The 27,913-nt window shown below is 36.1% G+C and overlaps 1 long non-coding RNA gene across 1 annotated transcript; it reads right to left on the bottom strand.

Annotated features, from left to right (window-relative positions):
• Window positions 1-17,196: 17,196 nt before the first annotated feature.
• On the bottom strand, window positions 17,197-18,368 carry LOC132857126 (uncharacterized). The gene is made up of 2 exons (XR_009649487.1): window positions 18,055-18,368; window positions 17,197-17,365 (listed from the first exon to the last, which is right to left on the bottom strand). It is a non-coding gene; the product is annotated as an uncharacterized LOC132857126 (long non-coding RNA).
• Window positions 18,369-27,913: the final 9,545 nt, after the last annotated feature.

Consider the following 27,913-nt stretch of genomic DNA (forward strand, 5'->3'; position numbering starts at 1 on the left):
AGATGACGAGGAACAGTTAATTGAAAGCGACTTCTTGTGGCCTTTGGTGTAGCCATTTCATTAACACTCCAGTCAAGAGTTCAAGCAGCCATTTCGGCTCAATATCAAATGACTGAAGGAACAAAGTGCAGCACAATAAACCTGAGATATATGAAGGATCTAAAGATCTTAGGTTAAGGTTGAACAGTATGAACAAAACAAAGAAATGTGTATACTGTATATGTTGTATGTATATGCTCCACACTCTAATGATGTTATTTTCATAATTTGTTGCATTTATGGTAGAAAAACAGCAATTTTACACTCCTTGCAGTTCTGTATAGAAAACTGTGGTTCTGCACTTCAACCCAAATTTTTTTCTTTTTAGGGAAAAAAAATCCATAATGTTTAATAATTCAGTGAATAAGTTAATTAAAATCAGTGCTATTACTTTTTGGAATTATATCCCTATGTAGATAATTAACAGTGAAATGGTAGAAAGCGTTCAATAAAAGGGAGGAGTTCTGCTGATGAACTACTTTTTTTATTTATATTATTTAGGATCCTGTGCTCTCATTGCAGGGTTCCGTGTTGTGGCAACCACGAACAAGTGAGCAGCCGAAAGAAGAAGAAAAAATTATAAAGTGTATGGACTTCCTGGTTGAAATATGTGTATTCTACTGCTAGTACTACTACTACTATGACTTATAGTCAGAGCCGATCCTGACCTCCCTGGGGCCCTGCTAAGGGGCCCTTCTACCTGACCCAGGAGCCATGTAAACCATTTGCCACACAATCACACTTGACACCCCACTGCTCCCACTACATACCTCCCTCCTTTTAAAAAGTTTACTCCATCTCTCGATAAAGAGTAAAACAATACAGAATTAAATGAGGTATAAACAAATCTTTATTGAATGGAATATTTTAAATAGAATTTTGAGTTGAATATTAGCAACTGAATTTAAATGTAATTCCTGATATCAAAAATATGGTTTCTACTAAAAATCACACTCTTAATATTTACATTTTAAGTATTGAAAACTGAATTCTTGATATCAAAAATCCATATCACGTGAATGTATAAAAGCTAAAATGGCTTGCCATACAGTATCACTGTAGTATTTTTATAGTATACATGAGAGCAATACTTGATCCCTGATGGTTATTATTTACTGAGGGATGTGCATTGACCTGGCATTATGCTCATTCCAATGTAACCCTATTGGTTACGTTGTTGTAACCTTGATTAAGAGACTATAAACATTGTCATTAGGAATGCTATCACGCTACTTTTTGTACTGGTCCCCACACAGATGTTGCTGCTGGAAAGCGCGCGTGTCATTTCGTGCACGAATGCACGCGCATATGAATGCATGTTCACGTGCGGCGCGGTTATTGAGCTGCCGTTTATAAACACCGTTGCCCTTGGGCATTTATTCACGCAAATGTTCACGCAATAAATTGTTGTGTGACAGACAGACAGGCCAAGAGATGCACTGGCAGCACTGCACAGCTAATTTATCTAGTCAGATAGAGACTAGAGACAGAATCAACTTACAGTAACTTTACTGTTATTTGCTCTTGCTGACATCAAACCTGAAGAGAACACAAGTTTACCTGATTGCTGTTCTTGCATTTTACTCTCATTTTGTTCCTTTTTTCTCTTTTCATGGCCAGATGGATAGCTCTGCTTTATATTGTCACCTACACAGTAAACATTAACATGTGCTGTAAAATGAGGCAGGGGGAGGCGGGGCCTTGCGTAATTTGCGGGGCCTTACGCAACTTGCGTAGTGAGCGTATAGGGCCGATCGGCTCTGCTTATAGTAATAATAAATCCTTGAAAAATTTTATTTTTGGGATCAAGAGACAGAATCAAATGAGGAGTTTTTTTTTTCTGTTAAGATAACGTTACGTTAAGATAACGTTTAACAGAGAAATGAAATAACTGACAAATCCATTTTTTAATGAATGACATTTTGTTCAGAGCTAGGTTTGTAGCTCTGTTCATATTCACACTAGATATTGTGTTGAGTCTATTTTTCCTCGAAATCTGAAATCTCATCTTGGTGCTAATTTTATTGTAATTACAGCAAGGCCTGGATTGTTTCTTCACATCCTCCTTTATTTATTTATTTATATCTCCAGACAATCTTTGGAAGGCCAAACTCATAAATGCAAGCTGCCCTCGGACTAACAGCTTTCTTTTTCTAATCATTCTGCTGCTGTGCAAAGTGAGTCTATCACACACACACACACACACACACACATACACACACACACACACACACACACACACAGAAATAGTGTAGCAAACCTTCTGCCAGATATAATTTATTTTATTTTTTGTACAGTCATAGAAATTATGATAAAACAATTAAAAGAGAACCCGACAACTGCAAAATAACTTTATAGTTGTTTTATTGGGAGAACTGTATGGCACAATAATGATAATAATAATAACAATAATAATATGACATTATACTGCATAATAGCCTAGGACTTTTATCCTTTTATCTGTATATTTAACAACATCATTTAATGGGACATGTTTTGTTAAAAAATCTGTGAAATAACAAATCTGAATAAAATATCCATTACTTTACAAAATCAAAACAAGCTATATCCATAGTTTCTATTTTTAAGCAGAGAAATATGATTTTCTCACTTGTGAATGTTTTTTTCTGGAACAGCTTGTGAGTCCCTGATTAAATTCTCCAGATTTAAACATACAACAGCAAGCACCAGTGGGAAACTCTGTGTAATAATGTGTACACCAATGAGCCATAGCATTAAAATCACCTGCCTAATATTGTGTAGGTAATGTAAAAGAAACCTGGATTCATCAGACCAGACTAGCTTCTTATGCGCCCAGTGTAGGTGGGTATCTTAAAAGAAATATTTCTATACAGAATCTAAAATCACTTGCTTCATGTATAGAACCACAATATGGTTCTTTATGTAGAAATATTCTGCTCATAAAAAAAGATCCCAATAGGGCTCATGGAATCCAAGTTAGATAAATCTTTTAATATGAAAAATAAAGCAAATTCAAACAAATGCTACATTTATTTCAACATAATGTTGGAAATAAGCAAAAGCAAAACCTCTCCCGCTTACTGAAGTGTTTCCTTCATTTCACTTTTAATTATTTCACAAACATTTCTATGTTGAACTCATGAACACGTCTTTTTGTCTAGATCTAGGAGCATTATTTACATAAAGATACAATTCCAAAAAGTTATTCTTTGAATTATAGAACTGTTTTCATATGAAAGTTTTAGTGCTTTCCAAGGGTCCTAAATAGAACCATTTTTTTGGTAAAAAGGTCCATGAGCAAAGTACAAAACCCCAGGGTTCTATATAGATGATCAGACCAGGTAGGCTTGCCTTCATTCCCCAAATCCATGTGAGCCTTGGGCATTTATGACCTTGTCTCTGGAGCCATTGTAATGAGATAATCAACTTTATTCCCTTCACCTGTCAGTGGTTTTTATGTTATGGCTGATCTTTGTATGAATGTTAAGGTTTTGACAGAATCTGGATGTATATGAAAGGCTTTCTGACATGTCTGCATGTAAAGGGTGTTGTTAGGAGAGTGGCTAAGCATTTATTTCCTAGAGTGTTTATGTGGGTTGTGTTAGCATTCATACCTTTTCTTTCAACTTCATTTGTAAGAAATTGAATGAAACCCAGCTGTATTGGTCTTATTTGTTTCAACACAGTACAATTTTCTAATAAGATCAGTTTCTATAGAAACGTTAAATCACAGCACTGTGCATCTAAATAAGAAAGGAAAAACAAATATAAGAAAAAAAAAATAATAATAATAAAACTGATAGAAGCACCCTTCATAAATTTTCATTATTTTTGAGCTGCTTGATGTGTTGGGCTTTTATAATCATCGCAAAACACTTTTTACAATTTTTTTTAGGTTTTTTCCATTACTACAAATGTAAATTGTTATTAAATTGGTATTTAAAAAAAAACAGATTTAGAACAACAGGAATAACCCGTCCTTGCGTATTTCATTTACATGCTGACCTTTCAGTGAAATGCCTGTAAAATTCTCCTCAACGCTTGTTAAACACTGATACTTCTTTGACCTCATGTATACTGCCTTGCACTTTGTGTAGTTACATGCAAATGCTATATTTCACATATTTCACACTTTGATGGTGTAGCAGAGTTGTTCATGAATAAATATCATGCAACCGCAGCAGCAGATCTCAGCATTAAATCTGTCGAACGTAAGGAAAAATAGGTTTTGTGTAATGAAACCTATATATATATACTGTTTTCCTTTCACACCATCTACACTCAAAAATATACATTAAAAAAAAAACACAATATATTTTACACAATCCTTGAGTTTATGTTGCTTCTCAGGCTTTAATCATGAGCTCAGGGGAAGACATTTTGACGATAATCCTCCCAAACTCTGTTTGCCCAGGAATAAATGAAGCCCGAATACACATTTGATACGTACAGTATAAATAATCTTAACAAAGCTTAACAAAACCTGAAGAGACTCAAGGGATGTTACAAATCAGTGGGAAAATTCAGAATGAATCAATACACGAATGTATCAGTAAAGGATTTACTACCATACAGAGGATGCTGCTCTCACACTCTCTAGCTAGCTTTGTTTAAAGATTTAACAGCAATCTAGGAATAAGTCATTGATCTGAGTATTCAAACAATGCTTTGATACGACATATAAGCTTATCTAGCCTACGATTAGCAATACCGGAATGATTAGCAGGACAATTTGCTTAACCCTACGTTTACACAACCAAGTGGGACAAATTTCTAAAGTATGTACACTTACAAAACTCTAACAGACAACGTAGCAAGGAGCACAGCAACATTTAAAGTGAAGTATGATGCACTATGAGACATATTCATCCAACGTGATTGGACGATTCCTCAAAGCAACGCAATGAAGAGATTTCTTCAGTTCCGCACTCAAAACTATATCTGCGATTTGTTCATATTCACTGTTTGAGACACCAATATGGAAAAAAAAAGTCAATGAAAATAATTAGTGGTTTCATTGTGTGCTCATTTATTACCTCTTTTTAAATTGTATAAAGACATTACAAAGAAAATTTAAGTTTGGACAGAACAGATGTACATAGCTAGTATGGTTGGATTTGCTAATCTACCACTGAAGCTAATCCAAAGCCAATCACATAACCGTTTAGTCAAATAATGTGTGTTTAATTTGAATTTCAGATATGTTATTTAATCTCTGTCTAGAGCTAAAGTCTGAAGCCTGAATAAGGATATCTCTATTGAAGTACTATGAATTAATACTATGAATGAATTTTTTAACTATATTAAAGTCAGAATAAAATTGAAAAATGATGTTGATCCTTTCTTCAGCTAAATATATTCAATACAATAGACTAGCAAGTTGTCTGACAATACTGTTAGTCTTGTGTGGCTGAGGGAAAGACGAGGAAATTGAATGAGGCACTTGTAAAAAATAAAATTTAGAAGATGCATTGGGAAAAAATAAAAGAGAAGAGGCAGCATGTGCTATGTGAGAGTGTGTTGGGAAGAAGAATGAGATAAACTCAAGTAATAGCAGCTCGGTGTGGAGTATATGCATGGAGCAGTACTGTAAGTCACAATACAGTGATTTTTGTTGTTTAGATGCACAAAGCAGAGCTAAAATGCTAAATGGACCGAGAGTGAAGAGTACAGTAAAAGAAGAGATAAAAAAATGAAGAGAGGAGAATGAGAGGCTCTTGGTATCCCTGGAGTGTAGGAAAAAGGGCTTTTCGCATCACTGCATCATTTATCTATTATCTCAGACTAATTAGAGATGATTATATGGGGAAAATTTGCATTATTTAATGCTTGACCTAGTGCATAACAGCAAAAAAAAAAAAAAAGTGGCTACATTGTGCTCTCAAGTGAGATGTTTTATAATTTACATTAGCACTATGATTAGTACATTAGTGCATCAGGTGAAGTGTACACTTGTGCTCCAGGATTTCACTGTCTGTAATAAATTGTAAGACAAATTGTATAATATTTTGCACTTCTCACACTAAAGGACTCGATTTGTACAATGGGCTTCTGACTTCTGATGACATGACGGACAGTGAGCATTGGGGACTAGATGAGGAGAAAAGTTGAACTTTGCATATATGGAGAAATTACCAATGGGACTGAAGATAGTAGAGCGTTGTGATCCATGACAAACTGCACACGCTGCTTCACATATATGGAGAAATTACCAATGGGACTGAAGATAGTAGAGCGTCGTGATCCATTCTGATTCTGTCTCGTATAATATGATGCAGATATACACTGCTGTGCTTTATACACAAACACCACATCTCCCTCCAGAATGTTTCCTTTTAGCCTTAAGAAACTGATTTGTTGTCAGTTGGAATACTAGCTGTATTACACACTGAGAAACGTTATCACTATGGCAACCAGGAGTCTTGCAACAGCGATAACATCTATGTATGTGTGAATGCACCATAACCCAGGCTGAAAAACCATACAAAATACAGTGTGTTGTTTGAAAGCCAATGAGAAATGAAGGGTAAGTTACGGTGGCCGGGAAGTGCAAAACAAATTAACAAAACCGAAAACACATTAACAAAACCGAAAACACATTAACAAAACCCAAACCAAATTAACAAAACCGAAAACACTAACAAAACCCAAACCAAATTAACAAAACCGAAAACACATTAACAAAACCCAAACCAAATTAACAAAACCCAAACCAAATTAACAATTTCGGTTTTGTTAATTTGGTTTGGGTTTTGTTAATGTGTTTTCGGTTTTGTTAATTTGGTTTGGGTTTTGTTAATTTGGTTTGGGTTTTGTTAATTTGGTTTGGGTTTTGTTAATGTGTTTTCGGTTTTGTTAATTTGGTTTGGGTTTTGTTAATGTGTTTTCGGTTTTGTTAATTTGGTTTGGGTTTTGTTAATGTGTTTTCGGTTTTGTTAATTTGGTTTGGGTTTTGTTAATTTGGTTTGGGTTTTGTTAATGTGTTTTCGGTTTTGTTAATTTGGTTTGGGTTTTGTTAATTTGGTTTGGGTTTTGTTAATGTGTTTTCGGTTTTGTTAATTTGGTTTGGGTTTTGTTAATGTGTTTTCGGTTTTGTTAATTTGGTTTGGGTTTTGTTAATTTGGTTTGGGTTTTGTTAATGTGTTTTCGGTTTTGTTAATTTGGTTTGGGTTTTGTTAATGTGTTTTCGGTTTTGTTAATTTGGTTTGGGTTTTGTTAATGTGTTTTCGGTTTTGTTAATTTGGTTTGGGTTTTGTTAATTTGTTTTGCACTTCCCGGCCACCGTAGTAAGTCTAGTAATGACGAAAACAAGTAAATGATGTGGACATTGATATGGTTTCGGTTTTATCTATCTATACATACATGCCATTAGCTATAAAGGTGTAAAGCACAACACAGGACATTATAATTCTGTTCTCTGATGACTAATAATAGTAGAGTGATACGGATCGAAAGGAGTTAGAGTACAAGATGACGGATTTGTGGACCGGAGCAGCAAAGAACAACAAACTGCTACTCAACATGTCCAAGACCTGGGAATTGCTTGTGGACTATAAATACATTTGCAGCATTTTCCCAGAGAAACTTTGTTTCCCCTGTTCATTTATACAGTTGAGGGCCTTGCACAGCAACTTGGTGGTCCAAGCCTCTCATCGGTATTGCAACACCATAACCATTGATCTGCTTTCCATATAGGATGAAGAACAAAACGGTAGCCAAATCTATCTCATTGTGGTGTACGTGATTATAAATCAAAAGTCTAGAATGGAAAACCAAAAGTGAAGAGGTCTATAGGAAAGGTATGAGCAGACTCTACTTTCTGTGATCCTTCAGGTGCTGGAGATGTTCACAATCTGTGGTTGAAATGAAATGAAACTGGGGTATATAAGAAGGCTTTATTATCACCTCATATACATTACAGCACAGTGAAATTCTTTTCGCCGCATTTCCTAACTGATGTGGTTGGGTTCGAGCACAGGGGCAGCTTGGCGGGTTAGGGAGGATCAGGGAGGGTTAAGGGCCTTGCTCAATTGCCCAACAGCAGCAGCTTGGCGACTTTTCAATCAGCAACCCAGAGCCTTAACCACTTGAGGCACCAGTGCCCTAGTACAATATTTTAGAAGTACAATATTCTTCTCTGTAATCAGCCAGTGGAGCACTAACTGAGCTACAAAGACGCTTAAAAAGTTTAGTTTGCTCCTTTCTAGGTGGCAAAATGGACATCCTGGAGGTGAATGGTCGACAAAATTAAGAGGATCTTGAACAACAGCAAACCCCATCCATGCCATAGTGGACAAGCACAGAGCTGCTTCTTTAGTAGAGTACTTTGGTGTAACAGAGAAAGGTAGATATCTAGATAACCATCTAACTCAACAATGAGGATGTGGAAACTGGAGACCATGAACATGCTTACTGATCTGGAAACTCAATTACTGCACTGCAATCTGTCAATGCACATTCTTACATACACCAACACTTACTTTCTAACTTTATAGATCATTATAACCACTTTACATCCGCTCGTCACACATTGTATCACCTTACAGTCAATAAAATAAATTTTTGTCACAGTCTGTAAATAAGTTGGTTATGGAGAGTTATGTAAATGTACAGTATATCACTCACTCACTCTCATTCATCTTCTACCGCTTATCCGAACTACCTCGGGTCACGGGGAGCCTGTGCCTATCTCAGGCGTCATCGGGCATCAAGGCAGGATACACCCTGGACGGAGTGCCAACCCATCGCAGGGCACACACACACTCTCATTCACTCACGCAATCACACACTATGGACAATTTTCCAGAGATGCCAATCAACCTACCATGCATGTCTTTGGCCCGGGGGAGGAAACCGGAGTACCCAGAGGAAACCCCCGAGGCACAAGCCACCGTGCCCACTAAATGTATATTAATTCCTTTTAATTCTGGTATATTGTGAGATTATTGTGCACTTGTGCAGCTCTTGTGTTAAGTGCTAGTCCTCTGTGTTGATCTTCGGTCGAAGTGTTTTGGGGAAAATCTTAACCCATTTTATTTAGCACTGTTTATATTTCCCCTGTTAAAATAGTGGCCACGACAAGGGCATACATGCATCTTAATTCTGGATACCAGGCTTTATAATGTTAGTGAGTGGCTTGATGTGGAGGAAGTGTATTAGCTTGCTACAGCATATATACAGTATATTACTTGCCTTGAATCGAGTAGGGTTGCAGTAGAGCTTGGGGGTTTAGTTTCACTTTGGAAAAGCGTCCTCACTGCACCTGTCAATGAATGTAGAGTCTAATGATAGTGTTCGCTCTTGCTAATAATAGTACGACACATACTGGGTCACATAAGAGCTCTTATTTATAATCTCTCAATTAGCCAGCAGTAAGCTGCTAGCACTGAGTTTTATGTTTAAAAAGTTTTCAACAGGTTATGTGTAAAGGAGTAAGATGTAGTTCCTGTAAGTTTATATTTTCACAAAGTCTGTGTAGTATGTTATTCAGCTGTCAGTTCATGTTCATTATCTTAGCAGCGTACACTCGGCTTAGGATGCTTACTGTACTGCTGCATCAACCTAATTATTATTTCTGCGTTTTATTACAAGACATGAGCACCAGACATTGTCAGTGAATCAAGTTATACCTTAGCAAGGAAAACACATTGTTAGCATTCTTTGAGTTTCCAAAAGAGAAAAAAAATAGACATTGTCACAAAGCAACTTTTTACAGAAATCCAGATAAACAAAACTCACTGCGAAAAAAAACATGGAAGAAATTTCACTGTGATAAAATGAGGAAGAAACCTTGCGAGAAAACCATCCTCTTCTGGGTGACACCAGATAGTGGGATTAAAAATGATGACCGTATAGAGGTGTAGAAATGGATGATAAGCACTGTATATGGTGAATATGAATCCTAGAATGAGAAAAGAATTGTGTTTATAAGTATAGCAAAAGTCTTTGCAACAAATTGACAGAGTCTAGGTTATATTATCCACTGAAGCAAGTGTAATAGTTTTTATCCATGTTGGACCACATTGCTTTCTGTCTGATTTATGACCATATAATTTAAGAATAAAAAAGACAACATATCCTTATTGGTCAGCCTGAATAACATAAAATATCTTTCTTGTTAGAAAAAAACAGACCTGATAGTCCTCTCCACTCCTTATCATGCTCAGGAATCCAAGCATGAACCCAAGTACTATGACTAAAAAAGCATAATCCACATTGGTTAGAACAGGATGGAGAGTTTATTGATTTTATTGGTTGAAAGAGCCATGCATTACACCTCTGGCAGGCCGTCATGCGGAGCTTCGTAGCATTACTTGACATGCTGCTAATACAAAACAGCACTTACTCCCATGGGGTATTGCATCTAGTTTTACTCAGCTGGACCTTCAATGATTATTCATTAGATCGTTTATTTTGGTTAGAATGGATCTGGGGCTTATCCCAAGAATGCAAGTGGAAGGGGCTCCAGTTCCTTTCAAAACACTGACACCATAGAGAATCTCAAGACAAAAACCTACACTTGTTGTCAGACGTTCCTGTACAGGAAGAAAGATATCAACGGATATTACTGATTCTAATAACCAAATGGGACCATGAAGCTCAAACTCCCTCAGCAGATGTGGGAGGAAAGGATCAAGCTCATAAATTGGCAGGTGTGGAATATTTGCTTTCATAAATGAGGAGCGTTGCATTAACTTCACCACCATTCTAGTGGATGGCGTGACGTTTTTCCGAAGCACTCCACCCTTTCAAATGCATGACAAAGCTGACGGAGATCATTATCGTTGTTTTCTAATAACACACTCACATCTTAAACGGAGCACGAATCAAACCCCGGTGAATGTATGATTATATTTGCATACATCTACATGCTAATAGGAGTCACTGTCACATCTGGGGAATCGGTGATAGTTCCACTGGAATCTTGAAAAACACCAGCAGGTGCTACCTTTTTAAAGTGCCTGTGGTGAAGAAACAGACAACACACTGCACCGGTGTGTGTAGTGGAAAAATATGTGACTGAATTCAAATTTTTCTCATTATTCTGAACCTTGGTCTCCATCTTTGGAGATGTTTAAAACAATAACGACACTGATGTGCAGCACAAATCCGAACCACCTGAGTGAGCATGTGTGAGCTTCTGCACTGGGAGGAGGGATAAGAAGAATAATCATGCATCCATGACATGGTGAGATCTTCTGCAAGCACCTTTCCCAAACTTTGTTTACCTCTGAAAGCGATGCATGTACTTTAGTTTAAATGTGAGCATGAGAATGCTAATTAACTGATTCTAAACTATACAAAAATAAACCCTTACCTTTCGTATTCCCCTTGGATTGATAACATTTTTGGATTCAATTAATTTGATCAAGTACCACAGAGCTGTTGTTCTATGTTCTTAAAACAAAACAAAACAAAAAACAAAAAAAGTTAAAGTTAAAGAAGTTAAAGAGTCAAGAAGTTAAAGTTATCTAATGTTAATGAAACAGTCAAGCTTTTATTTATTTAATTGTTATAATATCTAATTATGTTATAGCACATACTGTATATTAGATTCATATTTTAATAAACTAGCTTGGGTGTTTTGGTCAATGCTTTGTCCAGTTCCTTCTCCTGGTTAAATTGGTCTTTTAAAAAAAAATCTTAAAAGATTTTTGAACTCAGTAAAGCTATCAACTGTCACAACCGGCGGCTGGATGGAGACAGACCCGTAGGTAGGATAGCTTCGAATGAAAGGGGGTTTAATAAATAATGAAGACAGGTACAAAAACATGACGAGAACTGAAATAAAACAGATGACGACACTTAACAGAGACTAGACATGACACCGGGTATAACGCAACTAATGATTCCGCACTGCATTCAGCAACGCGGCTTACTTAAATACTATACAGATAATGACAACATTAGGAACAGGTGATGAAACAGGGAGGAGCAGACGAAGGCGGGGCAGACACGTGACAACAACAATAGCACATGGCCAAAAGTCCGGGCTGAATCATGACATCAACGCATTTACATTTACGACTTTTGGCAGACGTCCTCATCCAGAGCACTTACATTCATCTTAATTATACAACTGAGCAGTGGTCCTGAGCCTGGTGGTCCTGGGACTTGGACTTAAACCATCAGATCAGTAATCACCTTAACTACTTAGATACCACTTTTTCAATGCTTTTAAATGAAGATATTTTTGTTTGTTTTTCCTCTGAATTGCAATGTTTTTGATGCCTGTTATGTTTCTCGATATTTCCCGATGAACCTATCAATTTAGCAAATTAAACTATGCTAGTTATGATTTTCTTTTCCCCTGATAAAAAAAACTAAACATTTAAACAGGGCCGTTAGTTCATATCCAAACAACCTGGCAGACCCCCTTCCCAACAACACACATTTTGACCTGCTGCGTAACTTGTATTTATCCTGTTTGGTGGTATTTTTAATTGACAACCTTAACCGTTGGTGTACGATTTTAATAAAGCCAGAAAAAAATGTTTTCAATTTTCAAGCTGTGTCTGGCGGTGCTTAAAAACAACTTTTTAACATCTTAACAAATGACAAATGAAAACAGTTTGCAGCACCATGAGCTTTTTGTTATTCTGTGTTGAAGTCTATTTTGGATCTTATGCTTGAACTTTGAAGAACGTAAAGCTGGATATCAAAGAAGCCTTATTGTGAAAGACTCCCATTTTCCAACATTTTGTCCTTTCTTTCTTTTATTTTTTTTCCTTTTTAATCGACAAAACCTTGATGGAAAGAAGCCAAACCGTTCACATAGACTGAGTGAAGTGTTAATTATGCTGTTGGAGTTTGACAGACACAAGCACGGGTCATTAAACACAGCATATTTTATGCTTGATTTCTCCATTTAAAAAAGCAAAATGAGCTAGCTATTGTTTCCCCTTGCTAATTTTATGGCTCTATGCAATCAGAGCAGAGGGAGGTTTCCTCATAAATCCACCTAATTACCAATGTATTTGTTTTGTGCCTGGTAAGAAACAGCCAAGGGACAGGATCCATATGGGATGTGTGTCTCCATTAAAAAAGAAAGAAAGAAAGAAAGAAAGAAAGAAAGCATGCTTGTTTTGTAGATTAGATTAGTTTTATTATACTATTGTGTGGGAAATGAAGAATATAAACAAATTTGCAAGGACGGTATAAGTGATTTAGCTTGTGATAGACACAAATTAATAATGATTGGATAAAAAAAGCTATCATGAAGGTAATGAATTGTACATGCATTCATTAGTGTTTGCTGCTAAATTGAAGCGGCAAACGGTGGCTGTGTGTTTGCTAACTATAGGAAAGATAAAAGTGTAATATGGAACTTTATGCACATCCAGACGATTAAGTTCATTCTGAACTAAATTGCATGCAGGCTGGAGCTTCCTGTCACCATCAGACATCTCTATTTCTTCTCATTGGATGATTGTTTCTGCTCTCTTCTAGCAGGTGAAAGAAATGGATAGAAATCAGTTTACCACCAGACACCCCTGAGGGATCTCTGCCAGACTGCCATTATTATTAGTTTTTCTATAGTTGACATGGTGGATGAGGCATTTTGAGTGCTCAGGATGCTAGGCCCTAAGTCTATTCACTATGATACACTAATAAATTGTTCTCAACACAACGTTTGGTGGAAAAAATAAATACCATACAACATTCAATGGCACTTAAACAAAAAGTACTTACCACACTAACCTCCTACAGTTCTGTGAAAATAAGCCGTCTAGGTAATAGCGTAGGAAGGAACACTTTATATAACAGGAACTGTTTTAGGTCTTTAGATCTTATTCATAAGCATTGCATAAGTGCACTTGTACCCCTGCTTATTCATGCAAATATCCAATCAGCCAATCATGCAGCAGCAGCACAGTGCATAAAATCATGCAGATACAGGTCAAGAGCTTCAGTGAATGTTCACATCCAACATCAGGATGGGGAAAAATGTGATCTACTGTAAGTGACTTTAGCCACAGCATGGTTGCTGGTGCCTAATGGACTGCTGTGAAGATTTTAAAAACTGTTGATCTGAGATTTTCACAAAAAACAGTAGAGTTTACAGACTGGTGCAGAAAAAAGGCAAAAGCACAGACAGAGGAGAATAAACAGTCAGGTTTGAGCTAATAGGACGGCTTTAGTAATTTAGTGACCTCTTTACAAACCTGGCAAACAGAAAAGCATCTCAGGACACACAATATATGATTTTTTTTTTAAATGTACTTTATTTTCAATATGTTAATACTTTTGTACTTTAAATTTGAATTTATTAATGATTTCAAGATTTCTATCCATTTGTATATTATGGGAAATCTGTGAGTTCAATACGGAAATACAAATGAGTTCTTGTTCTCACGTGAACGTGCTAACCACTAAACCACTGTGCCCCCCAAAATGTAACTTCCAGTGTATATTATTTGTAATTAGTCTTTGTGTTAGCTTGCTAGGAAATCTAAATCTAATAATCATCTGTGATGTCATGTCCTAGTCAGCGTTAGCTTGGTAACGTGAGCAGAGGCTTTCAAGAAAACAATATAACAAATGCATTGAATAATACAATTTAATCTACAGTATGTGTTGACACTGAAATGTAACTATATATATATATATATATATATATATATATATATATATATATATATATATATATATATATATATATATATATGATGTTTAAATTATTTCAAATTAACATTGGATGCCTCTGTTTCCAAGCCAATGTAATAGGTCATGACATCAGACCTATAGATATCATCTAATTACCATGCAAGCTACAGACGATAAAGCAAAGTGTTCTTTTTGTTCAAAGTGTCTAGCTTGAATATTTAAACAATGAAGTCTGTGTCTCAAATGCTAACAGAAAATGACTGTAGTTTCTAACAATTGGCAACATGCCTTTGTTTAGGATTTTGCTTCATTCAAAGAGGATAAATGGAAATTTTAGAATGTAATTAATTTGATCCATTAACTCAGATCTGTTGTTATCTGTTCTTAAAAAAAGAAAGAAATAAAAACAGGAAATTACTAGAAAAAAAATAGAGTAAACAAGTAAAAAGTGTCTAATGTTAATGGAACACTCACTCACTCACTCATTTTCTACCGCTTATCCGAACTACCTTGGGTCACGGGGAGCCTGTGCCTATCTCAGGCGTCATTGGGCATCAAGGCAGGATACACCCTGGATGGTGTGCCAACCCATCGCAGGGCGTAAATGGAAAAGTTTTTAATTTTATATAAGACAAATAGACGTTTTTCGTTTTCCAATGGTCTGGAAGGTGATCAAAATACTTTAATTTCATTTGGCATCATTTTCTACAGAAAAGCTTTGGAAATGCATGCAAAATTCAACCATTTTATTGTTTATTTATGAATACAGGAGGATTCAAGAAATAAAGTCCTGACTCAAGGAATCATGAGGGACAAAACAGGATTAAGCGACCGCACCCTGCTTCTCAGTTTGTGAAATCACAAGGTGTGAACTGAGCTATTTTGTAGCCAGCATGCACAGCAAGCAGTGCAAGCACCATGCTGGTGAATGAACCCAATTTGTTTTTAACACGCCTTTAATTATTTATTTCCACAACCAGAGTCTGGTGACTTGATTTACAAACTGATAAAATGTTCAAATTATACTTGTACTAAGCCAGTGAGCCTGCAGTGAGGCAATAACACAATGGATAATGACTACCAAGAAAGTTTGAAAAGGGATCTAGACCTTCCCTGGTGGAAGAATTCCCCAGGAGGCGGAAAGAAATTACAATGCATCTAGTGTTTTGAAACTATTGAGCATACATGTTTATGAAGAAACTACCAAATTTTCACAATACCAAGATGAAACCATATACCAGAAACTACCAGATTTTATACGTATACGTATATATATATATATATATACGTATATATACACAGTAATTTCTTTTAACTTTTTACTAATAACTTATTTTCTTTTGTATTTATACACTGTACTATTTTCTACTTTATATTGACACTTTCTTATCTAGATTATCTTATCTAATCTTATCTCATCTTATCTCGTCTTATCTTATCTTGTCTTATCCTGTCTCATCCTATCTCATCTTATCTGGTTTTATCCAATCTCACCATATCTCATTTCATCTTATCTTATCTTATCTTATCTTATCTTATCTTATCTATGCTTATCTCGTCGCATCCTATCTCGTCTCATCTTCTTATCTTATCTTATCTTATCTTATCTTATCTTATTTTATCTTACCCTGCTTTTAACCCTGGGTAGAGAAACATTTCACATTTGTAATTTAGAATCAGTGTTAGCATTGTATTTATCCAAATATGCAAATAAGAAGTTTAATCCAGGGTTTATGAATATACAGTGTGAAATGTCTGATCCAGGAGTAATTGTTAACCCTGCATAAATTATAAACAGTGAGAAACATTAAACATGATAGCCCAGGATTCTCTTTAGCTGGAGTTTATTAATGCACTAATGTGTTATTGTTTCTATAGTTACAGCTACTGTAATTCAGAGGGATGTAAATGGTTTGTTAAAAATCAGTAATCGTTGATATAGTGATGTTTTTCTGAGGAGATTCCTATTTAGCATTTTGGAGCTCCAGGAGTCTTCAGTGTCCTAGATAATGCTGTAAATTCTGAGATTTTAGACATGTCTTAATGATGACAGTGTTTCTAGTTCCTCGTTAAGGTGACATTTCTACTCTACACTCATCACCAGGTTAAGTACTAATAGTTAGTCTCCTGAATTAATAACTGCCTTAAGTGCACTCTAAAAAATGATGTGTTGGATTTACTTAAAATATGTATGCACCATTTTTGCATCACACTTTTTAAGTAAACCCAACTTGGAAAAAAATTACTTAAAATTAACAAGAAAACTGTTGTTATATGTACTTAAATTTTTGGGTACACTCAACATTGTTTACTTAAAAATATAAGTAACATGGTAGAATCTGCTAAGTAACTGCAAGTTAAGTTAACTTAAAATTTAAGCTCATTTATGTTAAAAAAAGATAATTAATTGAGTTGAACCAATGTAAAATTTTAAGTTATTTTAGATCATCAGCTATTGGTCTGCGTACTGCACTGCTGCTTGAATGGGTTAAACGCAGAGCACAAATTCCTAGTATGGGTCACCATGTCACTTCACTAAAATAAATTACACATGCAAATCACACAAAATAAAGCATTTCACTTTATTTTTTGAAACAGGCTGCAATACAATGGTGAAGCCTAAAACCACACATCATGAATGTACAACAAATGTGTCAAATTAACAAATTTTGAACAAAAAAAACAAACAGGACACTTCCTTGATGCTGCCCCCTTTGCAACACTTTCTTGCTCTGAGCTAGAAAGAGAAAAAAGTTTTATATTTAGTATGAATAGGCAAGACATTGCAGAGTCTTACTAGCATAGACCTTTTCAGTAAAAGATTGTATATACTAATGACGCATCACCTTTTTTTGGCAAAATACTCATATACTGGTAATTTATCAATACTGTTATTTAAAGATATTAATAGATCACGTTTTTGCATAATGTGCTATGCTGAGACCAGCGGATGTCGGAAGCGTGTCACGCCCTTCTGCTCCGCATTTACGCATGCGTAGAAGTTTCTCATTATTATAAGAAAAGTTAAGTTTCAAGCCAAGGTGGTAATTGAACAAAGAACTGCAAAGCGTTACACGGAGCAGGGCGGGAACAGATTCGTCAGAATTCGCCCTTATCTTAATGCAAACATGCCAACGCGATGCATGGTCATATACCTCTGAAATAAACAAATTAACCACTAGAACATTCATTCGATGGAGGCACACTGCTTTTAGGCGGACAATCGCGTGCACACTCGTTCCTCCTTTCATACAATAACTTACTTGTACAAACTGGACTTTCATAAGTATTCAAGTAACACGTTTCTAATTGTTGAAGCTAAATTCGTAGCAATTCAGAAATTCAATTTAAAAAAGTTTCTTTCTTGACCACAAACGCAAACACAAACACAAATAAACGAATGTACGTTAAAACGACAAATCTTACCTCTTTTCAGCGTCTTCGTCTCTTTGCGTTTCAGAAAATATCTTCATCTAACACTACAAACAAGTGTTTATTAATTTCAAAACCTCAAAATCGAATATTTTGCTTAGTTTATTGAAAGTTAAGCTTACCTCTTTCCACCGTCTTCACATGTGCGTCACAAAATGGCTCCAGTTTTTTCCAGATTTGCATATCACGTGGCTCACAGTCAAACTTAAAATATTATGTTATAATTACTTAGTTTTGATGCAATTTTAATACTAGTTGACGTGACTTATGTTTTTTCATTATATTTATGCATACATTTAGGTTCACCTTGTAACTTATATATTTATGTTACAGACACTCACTATATATGCTAAGTAGAGGTTGGAAAGTTAAAATTACTTTGTTATTTGTGTTTAGTTTATTTATTTTTAAAAGTAATGGTTGTTCAGCCAACGAATCGTTTTTTAGAGTGTGTTTCCCCCGAATAAAATAATTAAATAATATTACAATATGCTAAACTATAATCAACTCATGACAAGTGAATAACAATTACCAAAATTTATTTCCAAAAAAATACCAAGAAAGAATAACAAAACCAATGTATATTTAAACACACTTAATAAATAAATAAAAGAATATTGATGAAGTACTTTGTACCCAATTAATAAAAAACAACAGCAAAATAAAACACATAAATTAAGTTCAGCAGGAATCAATTAAAATCAATTAAACTCTCACCCAGAGAAAAATTACAGAAAAAGCAAAGCAAGCACTTGCAAGAAAATAAAGAAGCTCAAATAATTTGCTGTGTTAGCAACTAAAAATTCATCCTTCTGTCTCAAAATAAGAACCTCGTTTCTCACAAGACAAACATCAACAGACTCCCAACTTTTTCTTCACTACTCTGCGTCTTATTAAATAAAAACCACACCCACTCTTTCTTTAACCAATTAATGATGTCACTTTCCTCCGTAAAAGCAGAAAATACACTAATTGAACCGATGATCAATTACTAAACAAACATATTGGTTAAAAGTTTTTCTAGAATTCTTCTAGAACATATTCAAACAAACTTTATTAGTATTCTTAACAGGATTACAATTTACAAACCTTTATTGCTAACCCTAACCTAGTTACAAATATAAACTTTTAAATGATATAATGCAAGTGATAAGAAGCCAAATGTCAATATAAACTAATAAAAAGTATGATGTCATAATTTACAAGACAACAGAGCAAACCAGAAAACACAAAACAAGGCCATGTTCTTGAATTGTAAACCCTCCTGTCCAGTTGATAAGCTTTATCCAGGCTTTGTATAACATCCTATAATCCTGATACAGGTTAGAGTTTTTGCTTAGGGATTATGCAATGCTACAGAATACCTGGAAGAGCTTATTGTTCTCAGAGCAAAACGATGTGAACTTTGCCTTAAGGCTCCACCATAGAGTATGTGCTTCATCTTCATCTTTTGCCTTTCCTGCAAAACATCTTCCAGTCCTAATTATCCCAGCATCTCTCACGTTCACTGAAGCTCAAGAAGTATGAAAATAATAATCAAAGATTGAAGCTTAATGAGATGCATGTTTTCTCCACAGCCACTTCACCTCATTATTTTTCTGCGCCTGGATTACCCTAGATGTCTCACTTATGTTAACTCAATTGGGATAATCCTCTCAGGAGCATTTAATCTGCTCAGAAAAGATCAGATTTCTGACTTAAATCATTTAGGGAACTTGAATTTTTTAACATCTAATGAAAAAAAATAAGCCATGGATTTTGAATAACGTGTTAGAGATCTGCAACATGTACACTTTAAGAAGAAAATAAGAACGCTTTCTTAGTGGCTTGCATTATACTGTACCTTGAGTCATATTCAGAGATGAGCTTATCAAGCGTAGTAAAGAGTTAATTGCTATTCGAACATTTGTATTCAGATTTCGGATGCTGTCTTAAGTGCTACTCAGAGTTTGTATGACTTAGATCCTTAGGCAGATAGAAATGCAGATTTCAAATAATGAGCAACAAATCCAAAATGGCAGCCAAAAGATCAAGGTCCACAATCATGTACTGTACACTTCAGACAGTTTGCATGAGTTGAGTTTGGAAGTGTATTAAATCGATAGCTAGATGACTGTGAATGTAGAAACAAGTGTGTGTTCTTGAGAGTGCATGTATACAATGAAATAATGTATGGTGGCCATGTTGGCCATGCTATTAAATAAAGTTTGTGGACTGTGATGTGGGGGGCCACGGTGGGTTAGTGGTTAGCACGTTCGCCTCACACCTCCAGAGTCGGGGGTTCGATTACCGCCTCCGCCTTGTGTGTGTGGAGTTTGCATGTTCTCCCCGTGCCTCGGGGGTTTCCTCTGGGTACTCCGGTTTCCTCCCCGGGTCCAAAGACATGCATGGTAGGTTGATTGGCATCTCTGGAAAATTGTCCGTAGTGTGTGATTGCATGAGTGAATGAGAGTGTGCCCTGCGATGGGTTGGCACTCCGTCCAGGGTGTATCCTGCCTTGATGCCCGATGACGCCTGAGATAGTGACTTTGATGTGAAGTTCATAGATTCTGATGTTGAGCTTGTGAGCTGCCGTGTCGTAACACTTATAATAATTTGAAAAATTACTGCAAACTGAGAGTGTGCTAGATTTTGTGACCAACATTTAATACCTAATATTCATGCAGACTAATAAAAAAATACTGTCTATAGAATATTACTTATTTAAATGCAAGACTTAATCCTGTTTATATCGAAAAAGCCTATATTTAAGCTTATAGGTCTGCTGTCATGGCAAAATAAAAATAAATAAAAATTGCACTGAAGACCATACTGAAGCATCATATTAAATCATGAAATCTAATTGAATCTAATGTGAATTAGTAATCCCACATAAAGTAAAAGAGGCTCTTGTACATGCTGGTACTTATCATGAAGCATCATTTCCCCCAATTTTCACCTTTAACATCTACCACAGTTTGATTCCTGTCTCCACTCTGTGTATGAGGTTTCAATATTCTCTCTGTGTTTTGTGGCTTTTCTCTTGTCCCTAGTGTGTGAATGTGTTTGAAAGTCTGTGTGGTGGTGCCCTGTGATGAGTTGGCACCCTGTCCTGGGCATCCCTTTGCCCCGAGTCTCCTGGTATACTGTAGACTCCAGGTTCCCTGTGACCCTGTGTAGGAAAAGGGTTACAGAAAATGGATGGATGCAATATTAGTCACTGTGGGATTATTAGCCATTGATGCAATAATTTATGCAGAAGTTCAGTGTCTGCTTCATGTTCGTTAATTTGTTTATGTTATTGATAGTATATTAATATCAACGTTAAATATCGTTAATTAAAAATAATGTTAAGGTAAGATCTAAAACCTTTTTTTAGATGAAACCTTTTAGAAGTTCTCTGAGTCTTGTCAGTAACAAAGATGCAACACTAAAGAAGCTAAACTTAATGATGAAGGATGGCATACGTTAGCACAATGCATCTGAAGCAATGTGTGTGTGGGGGGTTGAAGGTTGGCTACACAGACTCATTTATTTTCAGCAACTGGCATCACATTCACACACACATTCTGTAGTGAAGCGACTCTCACATGCTGCACTACAGGGGTTTAACATTCCCCGGTTTAGTCATCTCATTAAGACTGGAACGCTGAAACGAAGGATAAGCTGCTTGGTTAATAAGCCTGACGGGCGTGTTTCACATGGCTAGCGCTGAGGTGGGAGATGTATGTAGAATTTATTTAGTAACTAATGTCCACAGCATTTCGGCATGATTAGCTGGGTCAACATAAAGGACTTAGGCTTTGAGGTGTTTAACTCAAAAGCCAGATGGAAAGACTCTCTCTTAATATTTTTTTTTCATTTGAGGAAATCAGTCATCATCCTGTATGCAGCAGTGTGCAGTTTATGATCTACTATCTCTCTGCTGTACATGCTAGTCTAGGTACAGTACAGGGTTCTACGTTGTATTACAGACTCAATTTAGCTCATAAGTAACTTCCTGAGCTGAATTCATTATCTCAGAGCTATTACTTATTTTACTGTGTTGGGACATTTAATTCCATTGCATTGCTCCTGCTTGAATTAATCATATCATTTAAGTAATAAATGCAATATAGACAATTAAGTAAGTTTGACACTAGGGAGGACTTGGAGAATAGAGTTCCCTTACAACAATCTATTATACTTTAGTACCTGTTTAAGAGCTGTATTCAGAGTTGGGTTTGAAATTGTGTGCATCGTTATTCCGAATTCGGATGTTACTACAGTATACTGTACAGGTATATATAAATACAGACGTAAACATACGGACATCTTACTTATGTGTGCTAACCAGTTCTAACCTTGAACTGGAACTAGCTCAAGTGCTATTTAACAGGCTATTGAATAATGACTATGGAAGCCATATAGTGACATTAAACCAAAACTTATTCCTAAATTTTGTATATTGATTAATAAGACTCTAGGTTGTTAATTGAAGGATAGGGGTTCAAACCTCAGCACTTCCAAGCTGCCACTGCTGGGCCCTTGAGCAAGGCCCTTAGTCATCTCTGCTCCAGGGTGCTGTATCATGGCTGACTCTGTGCTCTGACCCCAACCTCCAAAGTTGGCATATGTGAAGAAAGAATTTCACTGTGCTGTAATGTAGATGAAGTTGGTTTAATGTTAGCCACTTTTTTTTTTCAAGCTCAGATGCTTGAGAAAATATGGCATCTTTCCATGTTCATAAGGGAACATAATGAGCATTGATGCTCCCTGTTTTTTCTTTTTTGGCACAGTGGCAAGTTTTTTAGATCAGCAACTGAGAGAGGGAAAGAGAGAGAGAGAGAGAGCAAGAGAGAGAGAGAGAGAGAGAGAGAGAGAGAGAGAGACTTTAAAATGGCTGACTCTCTGATTAGTGCTTTGGCTACTGAACTAAGGAGCTGATTGAGACATCAGAAACAAACACGTTTTCACAAAATGTTCACAACAACAACAAAAAAGACATTATTTTTACCCAAGTATTCAAATCCATATATATGACGTTCAGTATTGATGTTCTGAACCGAACAAAGTTTGTGGACTTTGATTGGAAGCAAACCTACAGTATGTTTACAAAAAGCCTTAGAGCTTACAGAGGAAAAAAAATAAAAGGTCTGTTATGGCTCCAGGTTTGAAGGTCTGGAGGAAAATGAAAATTAAAAAATGACAGAAATATTTTCGAGAGATCCAACAAGATCCAGATCCACTGTGATGCTGACAAAAAAAAAAAATCCAAATCCACGCAAAATGAACAAAGTGATGTAGCAGCACTAAAAACACAGAAAATAAATAAAACCTTAGCAGTTTCAAGTAGTATCAAATTGTAATACATGATGGCTCAGTTATTTGTAATTGCATCATATCGTGTCTAAGAGTTAGTGAATATAATGTTGAATTAGAGTGATTTGAAAACGTCTGAATAAACCGGAGACAAATGTCCTGTCATGTACTATACAGATGCGCACAAGATTTTATTTATTTATTTATTTATTTATTTATTTATTTATCCCTGTTTCATCCACTCCTGAGGGAATTAATCATCCCTGCTTTTTTGTGCCTGCCCAAGAATCTGCCCTAATCTCTCTTCAGCTCAGTTGGTTCTATTCCCCAAAAAGTAAACAAATTATTAATTTAGTAACTAATAATACATTTTTAGTAATACATTATTTACATTGACATTATTTCCTGTCCAGTGTCACCCAAATGAGGATGTGTTCACCTCTGAGTCTGATTCCTCTCAAGGTTTCTTCATCATTTAATCTTAGGGAGTTTTCCCTTGCCGTTGTTGCCTCCGGCTTGTTCATTAGGTATAGGGGTAGATGTTAGAGATAAATAGTAACTTAATATTAAAATTTTAACATTTTTATTCTGTTTCTATAGTTATGCAAAAATGTTTTGAGACAAAGTGATACACAAATAAATTGAATTGAATTGAATCATAGTAACTGTTACCAGAAGAAATCATTTACTGTAAAGAAATAAATGAATTAAAAAATAAGGGTCTGCTTTATCCAGTGTGCTGCATTGTTAATCAACATGGCTTTTCTTAATCCTGTGAACTTCATATATGCGAACCTCAATAAAAGCAAGCAGAAAATCTAAAAAAAATTGTCATGATTTTTGTTCTCCTCTGAAATCCAAAAAAAAAAAAAGGCAGAATGTGCAAACTTAGAGAAATAGCCGTGCAGATTTTACTTTCATGTAAGGCTTTAGTGTAAAGTGCAATCCTATACAATAATTATTTTTTTTTATTTAAAAATATAAAGAAGACCAATGGAGATGCTCTGCTGAGAGATCTCCTCTTTTCAGTCTCTGGACTCCAGGACACATCGCACTTTTAAAAGTTCAGCAGGAGCTTCAGTAATACCCTCTGCATTATTTACATTTCAGTCTCAGTAGAAGTGGCTCTGTTGTAAGAGCTCAGCTGGTGCGCTATGCAGCCCTTTCCTTAAATAATGTTGCTCATTTCGAACACAGAACACACCTCTAAAATATTTAGTGATGTCTGGGAGCCATGAAGTAGATAAGATGCGGGAGGTAAAGTGTAAAGACACTGTAATCTTTGATCATCCTTCCTCTCTCTCTCTCTTCCTCTCTCTCTCCCTCTCTCTCTCCTTTAAGAGACTTGGTTTCAGTCTCCATGCAAAGAGCATCAAGCAATCCACAAAATAGCAGTTGTTTACAATAGAAAAGCCATATTAACCTCAGTTCATGTCTGGCTTTCCATTACAGAGAGCCTGAATGCAACCTCCTGATGCAATAAATGCAAGGTGAGATGTTTATCCTGTCTGAATCGTGCACTAGTCTGTTTCAGTTTTTTGTCTTTAATCTGTTTCCTTGTTTGTTTTCTTCCCTGTCACTCACATTGTTCCTGATGTATTAAGGAAGAGGGTGATGACACTGATACGTCTGGTGACTCATAGTGTGTGTAAATACACTGCCTTTCATTTGATGTGTTTGAAAGGGAATAATATTGTCTGGGTGATGAGTGCTATCCTCTGCTGCACAGATGAAGGATTAGACCCTTTCTCTTATGCACTGATGTTTTAAAGGCGTAGTAATCATACTCGCCTTTAGCGTTGTCCCATTTAGTCATCTTTAAACTTCTGGAATGTAGCAGACACATCAATGCATCCAAACGAAATCATATCATCTTCTTGCAAATAACCTGGTGGCAGGTAGAAACAAAGAGAAAACCAGATTCTGCTTTTATAATGTATGATAGCTTGTATCTCTGTAGACCAAAAGAAAGCAGAGATTTGATAAGCAAGCAACAACATTTCTGTTCATATCTTCACCATATTAACCCTTTGTATCAGTACACCGGGGTTCCATTCTGTCAACAGACCTATGGGATATTTTCCATCAGTATAAACAAATGAATTATTCTATGACTGCAAGTCTGATATAAAATAAGTCAGGACTCTGTTAGCTTTCAGTATTGTCCAGGGTTTTTACCTCTGTTCAGATTACCTTACACAGAATTTTAGTGGCTGAAGATAATGCCTTATAAACAAGCACATGAGAGCAGAAATGGGTTTGATATCAACATTTACTTTGATGATAGAAACATTTCTATGAATATATTTCTAGAAATATAGAAAAAATCAGCACAACAAAACAGATCCAAATTCGATTTTTTTTTTGGCCTCAAGAAAAAAAATAGCCTGTAGGCCAATAGACTGTGTTTCAATCAGCTTCCCAGTTCAGCAGTTGTAGCTACTTATAAGTGATTGGCCATTATTTGTTGTCCTATAAATTTGTCTTTAGTCATTTGTTTTTAAAAAATCAATAGCTAGAAACGTTATAAGGATATGTAACAAAAAAATCTACAGAAAATATTTTTCATTATGTACTTTACACATCTTTGTTAACGAGCTTAAAGATCAGTGTCCTAATGTGAAGTGAGCCAGGGTCCTTACCTCTAACCCCAGCTTGTGTACAAATTATACCATTTCATGACCTAGATACCTAAAAAAAAATTGTAAAAATCAGAAAGCTTATTGGGGGGCACGGTGGCTTAGTGGTTAGCACGTTTGCCTCACACCTCCAGGGTTGGGGGTTCGATTCCCGCCTCCGCCTTGTGTGTGTGGAGTTTGCATGTTCTCCCCGTGCCTCAGGGTTTCCTCCGGGTACTCCGGTTTCCTCCCCCGGTCCAAAGACATGCATGGTAGGTTGATTGGCATCTCTGGAAAAATTGTCCGCAGTGTGTGATTGAATGAGTGAATGAGAGTGTGTGTGTGCCCTGCAATGGGTTGGCACTCCATCCAGGGTGTATCCTGCCTTGATGCCCGATGACGCCTGAGATAGGCACAGGCTCCCCGTGACCCGAGGTAGTTCGGATAAGCGGTAGAAAATGAGTGAGAGTGAGTGAGAAAGCTTATTTTTAATGGTCTCAACAGATAATTTATCCCATTGAACCATGTATACTTTGATTAAAATAGAAAAGTCAAAAACTGAATCACTTTTTACCGATAGTGGAAGTGAGCCTTAATTAAGACCTAGTTGTTGTCTGATATCTTGTTATAAGGAATAATCCCTGTTAGGGAAAAAAAAATCAATAAATACAGAAGAACACTCTAGGATCTTTGTTCACGATACATTGATTCAGTCATGATAGATTGCTAATTAAAATCATCTGACAGAGCTTTGTTGTATCGGAGATCGGGGCATTCATAAAGAAGGAAGCTTTGTTCTTTCTTTTCTGCTGTATACTTTCTTTCTGTACATTTCGAATGTGCTTGACAACTTATGGTTCAGGAGGCGTTTGTTTCAGATCATGTCAATTCTATTATTTTCTTGCTACATCACTGTATGTATGTTTTTGGGAAAGGCATGCATCTGATGCTCCACTTCACTCACATCTTTGCAGGCACCATCAATTCTGATTATGAAAATGGAAAATGGGGGAAAAAATTGGCCTATGCCCAACCAAATGAGCAATTTACACTTGCACCTGCATGACAATAGAGCCTAAGATTCTCAGATTCTCCCATCTGATGGTGCTGACTAATTTTCTTTAATTTTTTTGGTTCGTGCCGTGGCTGCAATTCAATTGAAAGGTTATAGTTTCTATAGCGACGGCTAATTACAGGGACAGGCTATGGTAAATGCTCTACATAAACTAGGTGTAATATTAAATACATTATCAAATTGATGTAACATTGAAAAAGTACTATAAGACTGCAGTACAAAGCAGTACATGTCATGCTGTTAAAGGACAATAATCAACTTTGGGATAGCATTGTCCCCTTACTTGTTGTAGGATCACGTCACAGGATTATAATAATTGTTTAGTATTGTCCTGTAAGGTGTTAAGTAATAAAAAGCTAAGGAGATGCCAATGCAGAAAAATCAGCTTTAAGGCAAACATATCCAAAACGTGAGGCAATAGTAAGGTCAAAGATGGGTTAGGCGATCAGCAAACAGTGTCAAGAGAACTCAGAGACTATAAGAAAAGACAACATAAGGCAATCAACAAGAAGATAAGGTCAAAAAGGTAACGTCAGGACAGAGTGTAACTGAGGGATCAGGTTTGGTGAATGTGGAAAATATTCTCTTTAAATTGAGGCTGTGAGTACAGTGTGATTGGGAATTTGTAGGTGATTGTGAACAGGGAAGAGCATGCATGTTCTGGGACGGGCCAAAGTCATATTGGGTGTTGCCGTAGTTTACACTCACGTAGTGGGTGCAGGTTTGTAATTTAAGTCAGAAGACCTGACAAAGATCAAATCTTGAAATGTCTTCCAGCACCACCGGCTTTTTCCAGGTACAAAACTCAGGGTTGATTAAGAAAGTTTACTGATTGAGAGAGTAACTTACATTTTTTTAGTTCATACAACTGCACAGTTCA

This window comes from Tachysurus vachellii, chromosome 14 (assembly GCF_030014155.1).
Source record: "Tachysurus vachellii isolate PV-2020 chromosome 14, HZAU_Pvac_v1, whole genome shotgun sequence".
NCBI classification, from domain to species: Eukaryota; Metazoa; Chordata; class Actinopteri; order Siluriformes; family Bagridae; genus Tachysurus; species Tachysurus vachellii.